The following is a 9,977-nucleotide window of genomic DNA, read 5'->3' as shown; positions in this document are numbered from 1 at the left end:
ATCTGGCTTGATCAGCTCCAATGAAATGTGCTATTGCCTTCATCAGCATCACCATCAGCACTGAAAATTCAGTTTCTTTCTTTGGTACTGATGAAAGATTCTTCTTGATGTTCGTGTTACATTGTGGAGGAGTAAACCTTCTAACCTGTGTAGAAAGCTAACAGGGAAAAGATGAGGAAAGTACTGACCTTCTCTTCTACCAGTCTGTATCATTCTTAAGACAGTCTTGGTAGTGCTGTTTCCACGTATCCCTCCCTGTCTCCAAGTGATTTGTATTCCACTCTTGTGTTGTCTTACTCTCTTACATGATGGAGATCCTTAGTTGTGGGATTTCTGTAGACAGCAATATCAAATGTAGACTTTATTATCAAATGTCCAGGCCATTCCTGAGAAGCATGGGTTGTCCGGGAGCTAATTTCATAAGACTTCTTTCATTTGCTCCAAGGAGATTGATACATTCACAAACAAATCCTGTTTTCCGGAGTAACCATGTTTCTTAAAAACCAAGGTAGTTGATAACATCACCCTCCATCCTGGAGCCATCCATCAGGTTCTTCACACAGAGAAAGAGGTAGGTTGGAACAATGAAAGGAAAGTCACTTTTGCCCTTTTTTAGGGAGTTTGAAGAGCTATTCTCCCTTTTGAGTAAGGGTGAATAAGGAACTAGTGATTTTTCTACAAATGGTCTACAAGAGGATGCTTCTCTACAAACTAGAAGGAGATCTTTTATTTCAAGTATTTGTAAGTACCTGAGAAGAAGTCTGTTTCAGCCCATCTGGAACATTACGATTTTCAGCTGCTGTGTATCTTTCAAAGCTTGGATGTTATTCCTGTTGGCTTTCACTTTTTGTCTGTAGATTGTTTGTTGTCTGTGCAGCAAAACATAACCTTCTGATGAATAAACCTTTCCTTTTGTGATTTGTGTAAGGAGTATCAATGCATTTTATGGCAAGAGCTATTGGTTTCATAGTGACAGGCATTCCGTAGGCACTCAGCTGGTTTACAGCAGAATAGAAGGCGCCTTATAAAGCAGTTGCATGAAATTTTACTAAAACTTGCTTGTTGCCTTTGATATCATGGTCTTGTGCTTAAATTGATAAATATGCAAAATCCGTTTCTACTAAATAGTCCCTTATTTCCTCCCATCATCCTCTGAGAAAGATGCTCCTTATTCATAGTCTATTCAGGCACAGTGGGCCTTGGTTATTCAGGTTTTACATTTTTGAATTCATAATACCAACCTCATCTCCTCTTTTCTCTTTAAAATATGTTAAGAGGAAGGCTTAAGTAGAATACTGTTCTGTGTTTGTTGGATGTTTATGAGTATGTATGTAAATAGAATGAGATCTGTGTCTCTTGTATTCACCAGCTGCAGTGAGTTCAGCAGTTCAGTGACAGTGGGACAAGCTCTGGGTGGGAAAACAGCCTTTAAGCAATAGTGGCTACATGGTTACTTGTTCTCTCTATTCTAGAGGTGGCTTAGCAGATCCACTGGATGACACAGCAAGTTTTTCCAAAAGTTTGAATATGCTGATTTTCTTCTATGTAGCAGCCATTTCGTCATTAGTTTATAAAAGACGTCCTACATACCTTTTTATTAGTTCCACTTTCTTCCATGCACCTATAGGCTTCTCTTTGGGAGAACTGTGATTGATGACCTGGTGCCATGGGGTGGTTGCACTCTGGATTGACACTGCACTCCCCAGTGTGGGAGGCCCAAGGGAACCCAGCAACCGGAGTCTGTCAGTGTCAGTGCTCTGAGGATTGCTGTTACCTGTTAGAAAATATTCAGTGTGGTTTAGATACTGTTGCTTTTCTACAAATGAAACATTTGTTTTCATATTGAACAACAACTGTTATATCCCCGAGATATACATAGTTATATTTACGTGTTTAACGGCTTTTAATGTTACAAAGCCAATGTAATATTAAGATCTCATTTTATTATACTGCCTTGCTCTCTGTATCAATAGTGATGTGGTCATGGTTTACTAAAACAACAGCACTATTTAGTGATCACTTGTGATCTATGGTAATGATTGATTTCTTTGGGATTTTTGCTGTTACAAAAGATAATTGCAGGTTATTACAGCAATAATCGTTTCCTAAAACAAAAGATATCTGCCTCGGAAATTGCAAAAGCAACTGCACTGAAAATTTTAAATAGTGAAGGTGCATAGAGGGAAAGAAGTCGTACCAGTTACTTAGTATTGTGCTCAGAGAAGAGGATTACCATCACAAAAATAACTGCTTAAAAATGGACTCCTGCAGTTTGTAAGAAGGAAAGCAGGATTTTATTTTAAAAGACTGTTGGCCACAGGACTGGCTGTGCTGTGCTCTCTGAACCAGCTGGCACCACTTCACAGCTGCTTTGTGATACCCTCTTCAAATGGCCATTCTTTAGTAGCTGTTAATGCTAAATTCATTTGAGCAATGTCTGTTCTCTGAGACACTTCAGCTCCTTAGTGTTTTGCTAATGATGGTGCAATCTCCTAGAGTCCTAAATGAATAGCTGTTTGTAGTGCAATGTGTGGTGTGTTTTTCCTTGGAAGTGTCCTTTTTGTCAAGAAGCATAGGTCTCAAAACTGGGAAATAAAATACGTTGGTTTTTGGAGAGCTGATACTGCCCCTCCAGGTTGTTAGGAATGGCACAGGAACAATATGAGAAGATATTTAGTAGTCTTTCTCTTTTATCTTGTTTTCTCTCAAAAGTCGGTGCTTGTTCCCTGTCACAGTGTTGGCTGTTACAGATCTCAGTCTGTATTACAGTTTCGTGTGGTATTTAAAAAAAAGACTGAGATTTAAAACAAACGGGAATGCTTTCTGTACTTTTGCTGGAATCATCTGCGTGTTATTCCACACGTTGTGTATATTTGTCTCTGCATCTTTTTTATGTATAGAACACACCGTACTATATACCTCTAACTAAAGCAGAATTACTTATAGTGTATAGTCTGAGGATACTGGAACCCCTCAGAACTGTTGAAGGGGATGGAATGAAAACCCTCTGTTTTGGGTTTTTAAAAAAACAATAGTGCAAAACATAAGGGAGATTGAGTGGAGTTTAATGTTATGTAAATGTAGACTAGTTTATCAGAGATTTAAAACAAACATGAAATAAAATCTCAAGACTTTAAGTTAGTTCTTTGATGTTTTATTTATAAGCATGTCCAAGTTAATAGGCTGTTTTAGTTTATATGGCAGTTGCGCTCACAGTTTTTTGTTAGTTGGTTTGTCTGGGTGGATTTTAGATGGGGTAAAGGGGAGAGCTGACCATTCTCTTGACAGTTTGATATCGTGTAGATCTGCTCATACCTCGTGGGAGTGTATTGTACTGGCATCAGGGCTTATCATCATGAACTGTTCTTTCTGTTTAATGTAGGAGTGCTGGCATGGCTGGTCTGTTCTGTGTGTACATTTCTGGGAGGACAGTTAACACACACTGGTACTGATGGGCACGATGCCCTAGATGGGGAGTTAACCTGTTGGGAAGTAGGGCTTGTTTGTAATTGTGATTTTTTTTTTTTAATGATGTGTAGTGTCAGCAGATATTTGGAATTTAAATGTCTCTGGTTTTGTCCAGTTCTTGGATGGTGGGTGCTCAAGGGCTGTACTGACTCTGTGGATTGGGACGATTCCACTGGCTTTGGTCTTTCTTGATTCATCATCCTGAGCAGTGGAGTCACCGAGGCTATCATTTCAAAATTGTTTCAGAGGAAGGGAAGGGGATTAAAGGCAGAGATATCTCTTACTATAAGCAGTGTTTAGCTGTGCCCATGCAGCTGCCTGTTCTCATTTGTGTGTTACACAAGTGTAAGTTTTGTAAGTTCTGAGTTCTGGCTGCTGTTTTCTGCAGCACTTCCTTTGCATTCATTATTGTGGGTGAAGAAGCGCAGGGGAGCTGCTGGTTGAAAATTTAGACTGATTTCTAGACTAGACCTTGGAATAAAAAAGAAGGCTCTAGATTTAGGAGTGTGCATACCACAGTCCTCTTTCTGCAGTGAGTTGGGTATTGTTACGAATGACCAATTTCTTGTGGCAAACGCTCTCTTAATCCTCATGCATGTTTGATCCTGTTCTTTACATCCACTATCTAATGCATGAAAAAGGACATGCAACTTAGAATTGGAGAAAAAGCTGTGCATTTTCTCCTTTGTTTCTTGCCTTCCTAATCTACCCTGGGGCTCTGTGGTGTTAGCAATCTTCCACTGTGTTTTTATTAAAAGTGAAAGGTTTTAATATCCAGACTTACAGATGAAGTATCTACTGAATTCTAATCCAGTGACTATATATTTCAGAATTGACAAAAGGTGGGAATTAATTTTTGAATTGCTAGGGAATTGGAATTTCAAGGAATAGATAGTGGAAGAACACTGAAAATTAAATAACAGAATATTCCCTTAAAAAAATTAATTAAATTTTCTTAACCGGCATAGACTGAAATTGATTCTTTGAAATCAGTCCTGATAATAGGGAGATATGTACCAAGTGAGGGTGTTTTGAGAGAGGCAGAAGTGGGAAGAAGTGAGGCCGACAGTGCATCCATTATGTAGTACATATGTAAACTTGTTTCTAAGTACAATAGTTTCAGTTTTCAGGGAACCCAAACAACTCTTATCTTGCACTTGCAGTTTGAGCCCCATGCTTCTCAAATTTCTGTTTCTTTCATTATGGAATGGATGGTCTAAGAAAAAAAACTTCAGCAAATTCACCACAGTTTAACATATGCATCTGAGAAAATGTCAAGTGACAAAGTAATTAGAAAAGCATTATGATGATGTTTATGTTCAGTACTGGTCAATTAGCATAATTGGTGTCTAAACAAAACAAAATCTTAGAATAAACTTAAACTTGGGCAAACAAAATATAGCTGATGGTTTCCTAAAGAAATTGACTGTGACAATACAATTTTATTTGAGAATTCTTCCTGAAGATATTTTTTTATGTCATTAAGAATTTTCCAGCTCATCTCTTTGATAGATGCCAGTTACCCCAGCCTAGTAATGAAAAAGTAGAACTGGCAATTCTGTGGTTCTTGGATCAGTTCTGTAAAACATATGAGGGAGACCAGCTTCAGCACACCTCAGAGGTCAATATTGGCTGTAAGGCACAACATTTGAACTAAAAAAGTCTTGTGCAGAAATCAACCTGCAGATATATCTTACACATAAAAGCTCTTGAGATCAGCTGGGTGCAGTTTGACTGGATGGAGAGAGAGAGAGAACTACTTGATGTGATGTTCATCTGATCAGGCCTCCTTCCATGTCTGCTTTGGAGTTTTGGCATGCAAAGAGTTAATATTTTAACAGCTATGTTCATTAAACAATTTTAGGTTACTTTGCATTTCAATTTTTTATTTCAAACATTTAGCTCGTTTCTGCTATATTGTGTTATATTTCACAGCTGGGTACACAAGATTTATTCTTTTAATAGTTCTGTTCTTTTGACAGTTATTCATTTATGTGGTTTCCACTGTATTTCTCACATTACTTGGCTTTTCTGCATTTTCAATAGGGAAGAGGGAAAAGTAAGATGCATTTTTGAAGAAGAAGCAGTTAATTCACCTTAACTGTAGGGGACAGTCATAATATAGATGTTATAAAGAGAATGTCAGTAAGATGAGATCAATTGATCTTGAAAAAGAATTCTGTTAGAGCCTCAAGCAAATCCTTAGCAAGAATTTTGACAGTGACTGAGGTTTGCTTTTAGTTTGTGTAGCACTCCTTCCTTGCTTTCTGGTGGACGGCCCCAGTCTCCAGAATTCTTTTACCCCTTCAGGTTTGAACTGTACTTCAACTTTATTAAATGCTTTCTCACTTAATATTAAAAATAAAGTTTTACACTGTATTGAATTACTTTTTCATTAAAGCGATGTGTTCCTTTCAATTGTCAAACCTGATTTGTTATTTTTAAATATGGTGGACTGCTCTAATGCTAAGGAACAGGAGGTACACAGTGAAAATGTACTCATGCTCCAGGTATTTTCATGAGCAAAATTCCTACTGATGGAATTGAAGGCAATGTGGCTCTACAGTAGTTGTCATTGTGATCTGTAATTTCTTTTTATTATTATATTATTATGTTTATTCTTTTATTCCTTTTTATATTACATTATTTTTATTATATAATTATACTCTTATTATTCTTTTTCCTTTATCCAATTTTGAGAGTTTCTATTTCACCTTATATTCTGACTGATGGAGTTGTAACTGCATGGAGAAACCCCAGTATGCTACGAAGGATTGATATAGGAGATTGTATCCCAAGCTTTTTATGTCCATCCTTAAAGAAAGCCGGAAGAAGCATTTGTATGTGGATGAATCAGCAGGGAAAGACCTGAAGTGCATTATTTATACTTCAGTCGCCTGGAGCTCCGTCATCGGTAACAAAAAATGTCCAGGTTGAGCCTTTGGCAGCTAAGCAATGTGCTGGAATGACCATAAGCCTGGCTCTGCCATTGCACTTTGTGGGGAGGGTTAAATGGTTAATTATTGAGTAAAATGGTGGCTAATGTTTCCATTTGATTTATTGAAGAGCACTTTGAACAGAAAGAATGAACTTGGGGAAAACCTGCAGGATGAATTTAAGAAAACGGTTTTGTGTTGGTTTATTGTTTCAGTTTTTTCCCCCTGCCCCAGTCAGTGGACATGAATCAAACTGGTCATATATCATATTTCATATATTGCCTTTGCTAATGGCATGTGCTTGTATGGAACCAGACTGGGGCAGTGGGAGTTTTGCAAGGCTCTCATGGTGCATAACTGAGTCTCAGACTCCAGAGTTTATTGCAAATGCATTTTTGAAGTGTTGTTTTGTTGGGTTTTTTTTATGGTTTGATTACATTATCTACTAGTATCATTTAGTTTGCAGTCAAATTACACTTTCTCATTTGTCTTGATCTATTAGACCTGATACAGTAGCCCTTCATTTGCATGGATAGAATCCCATGGTCCAGAGCTCAGTATTTTACCAGCTCTCCTAACAAAAGCTATGTGTAAAGGCATTTGAGCTCCCAGTTTTGGTGGGGTTTTTAAACATTTTTAATAAACTGAGCTGTTAGTGTACATTCTGCAGAGAAGAGAAAGGCAGAAGGCAGCACTGGTCTGGTTGCTGTGTCTCTCCTGCTGTAGCAACCCCTCATAGCAGCAGATGGCATGCTGCCCCTATGGTTGTAAATCCTCCCATACAGGATCTGGCTGGCAGCTATCTACAAATATGCTATAAAAAGGCTCACACTTGGAAGTAGAAACATCAGACATATATCAGATGACTAAGTTAATACACACTTATATAAATATTCAGGATTGCTTGAATTGTTTTATTTACAGAATGGATAATGGAAAATCTGCATGCTTCAACCATGTTGAAAGGATTTCTCTGCTTGTGTGCTTGCATACAGACAGACAATGGTTAGAGACGGGTGAACAGTCTAATGAAAATGTAGAACAAGTCTTCTATATAAATAAACAATTTTTTTAATCGATTAACTCATATTCTTAAGTGTGTGCATGTAATAAAAGCAAACTGATTACAGAAAAAGAGAATTGGCTAGGTAAGTGAATGCATCCTTATTAACCAGCCCACAGGGGCTTGCTGTCTGAAGAAAGATAGCAAAACCTTGGCGATTTCTTCCATGATGCTGTAATACACTTTTAGTGCCATAACATTTCCAGTACAAAAATAATGCATACTGTCTTTTGGAACAGACAGACCTTTGAATGAATATATATATATATATATCAAATTTCTGTTGAATACTAGACTGGATTCTCAGGTACAGTACAGCACTATTATTTGTCTGTCAATTGACTATCGGTACATATTTTGTTTTAATGGTGATATGACTTAGCTTTCATAGGGTCATTGTTTTGTGGCATATTGCTGGTTTGGATGCAGGCAGGGTTGTAGGAATAAATTGTCTGGGAAAGCACTGGGGTGGCTTTACTGAAGTTGTAGTCTCAGCTGCTGTTTCTGGAATTACAGTAGTGCCACTGCTGTGACTAGTGTAAAAGTGCACTGAAATCATCAAACATGTTATTTATCAGACAAAACATTGCTGGTTGGAGTGAGACTTTTCTTTTGCATTATTCTTAAAATATCAAAAACTATAAGAGTATTTATTTCCAAGTGACACTGGAGGAAATGACTACAAAGGACAGGATTCAAATTCAGAAAGATCTTCACAAGCTGAAGAAATAACCTGAAAGTTTAAAATACTGGTGAAACACCATGCTTAGGAATGAAAATTCCCTCTTAGAACTGCCACTGGGACATCTCTCAACAGACAGTGTGTGATAGTTTCAGTCTAGGCCTTCCTGGAGACTAGCTTGTAACCAGGGGAGTACCCCATGTTCCCAGTATTCCATGTTATCCTTTACATGAACAGAGGTATAAATAAGAAAGGAAGAGAAGCCTTTGCTCTCTTCTCTTCCAGTGAGGTTCAGGAAAAGTAGGTCCCTGCATTGGTCTTGCTTATCTGGAGTTGAGGCCGCAGCGACTGCTGCTGTCTGCCACGCAGGAGGGGACAGTGCTGGCCAGGTCTGGCTGTCCTGCTTTTCTCAAGGGAAGTGGTGAGATTTCATTTTGCTAGTTCTTAATTTTGCTAGTTCCTGCGTTTTTTGATTGTGCATATCTGTTTTGTTTTGTCCCTTTTTGTCCCTTTTCTCTTTTTTCCTTCCCCTTCCCCTTATCAGGAGCTGTTTGCGGTTCCTGTGTTTATACGTGCATAGTATTCTCACTGTATATGACTGTGATATATATAAAATATATATTTTTGCTATAGCTTTGGCTGTTCGTTTTTTTTTCTTCCCTCTCTGGGAAGTAAGCTTTTTCGCTGGGTCTCAGCAACTTGGTGGAGAGCCAGCTCCAAACTTACAGTGTTACTTCAGAAAGTGCTGTGAAACGTGAGCAGAGGTAACTCAGTAGTATGAGTTGATTTAGCACACAAGAAAAATACATCATCTTTGTGACTGAAGTAGCAGGAATATTGTGTCAGGTGCCAGAATTTTTTTATTCCATTCTGAATATTTGGCTCTGATTGGGATTTAGTTTGAATGATGTGTCCAGTTTTTGGCACTACACTTGGAAAAAACTGTAGACAAATGGGAGAGTAGGACAGCACAAATGAGATGCAGAAGACATTGCTTTAGTTTAACTCAGAAAATAGAATATTGAAAAGGGACAAAAAATCAAGGATGTCAAGAGTTGTTTTAGAAAAGCAGATGTTTTCAGTGCCCTTCAAGGGAAAGATGGGATGAAATCGGCTTAATTTGTAGCAAGAAGGATTTAGGGAGTGGTTTTTAACTATGCCAGTAAGGGGGTATTTGTGCGTGTTGCCCAAGATATGATGGGGCTTTAGATTGATGCTCAGGTAGACTTAATCCATGCATCCATAATGTACAGGATAACACAGGAATCCTGCTACTCTGATCTCCTGCTTCATAATCAGACTGTTATAATTGTTCATGATTGCTTGCTTTGGCTTAGTCAGTGAAAAGCACTTAGTAGGGATTGAGCCTTCCTGTTTGTAGTGTGTATGTTGTGTCCATCAACCACTCATGAGGAATTTTTCTGTTATTTTGGGATTTCATTTTAGCTTGGCGTGTTTCAAGTAATTCATTACGTGCATTTTAAAAGGAAAAATAATATGATTACTAAGAGTGAAGAATTAGAAGAATTAATAAGAATTAGAGAATCTTTGAAAAGATAGAGTTGGCAGAGGAATTTGACTCCTTTTCCAGCTCAAAACATGAGTTCATACCTCCTATCCATGCTAAGGAAGATTTCTTTCTAGTAATCCAACCACATGTGGGATTTTCACTAGATAGCCTGCAGTATAGAGACACAGCCTGGTGACATCTCTGCCACGTTGTGTAACCTCCCAAGGCAGCACAAAAAAGAGCTGGAGGTGCTGAGAAGGTGAGAACCTTGTTTGTTGTGGGGTAGGGTAGAGTTGGCACTGAATGAGCAGGTTCTTC

Source organism: Lepidothrix coronata, unplaced genomic scaffold (genome assembly GCF_001604755.1).
Source record: "Lepidothrix coronata isolate B3197 unplaced genomic scaffold, Lepidothrix_coronata-1.0 Scaffold332, whole genome shotgun sequence".
NCBI lineage: Eukaryota > Metazoa > Chordata > Aves > Passeriformes > Pipridae > Lepidothrix > Lepidothrix coronata.
This window is presented reverse-complemented; position numbering follows the sequence as displayed.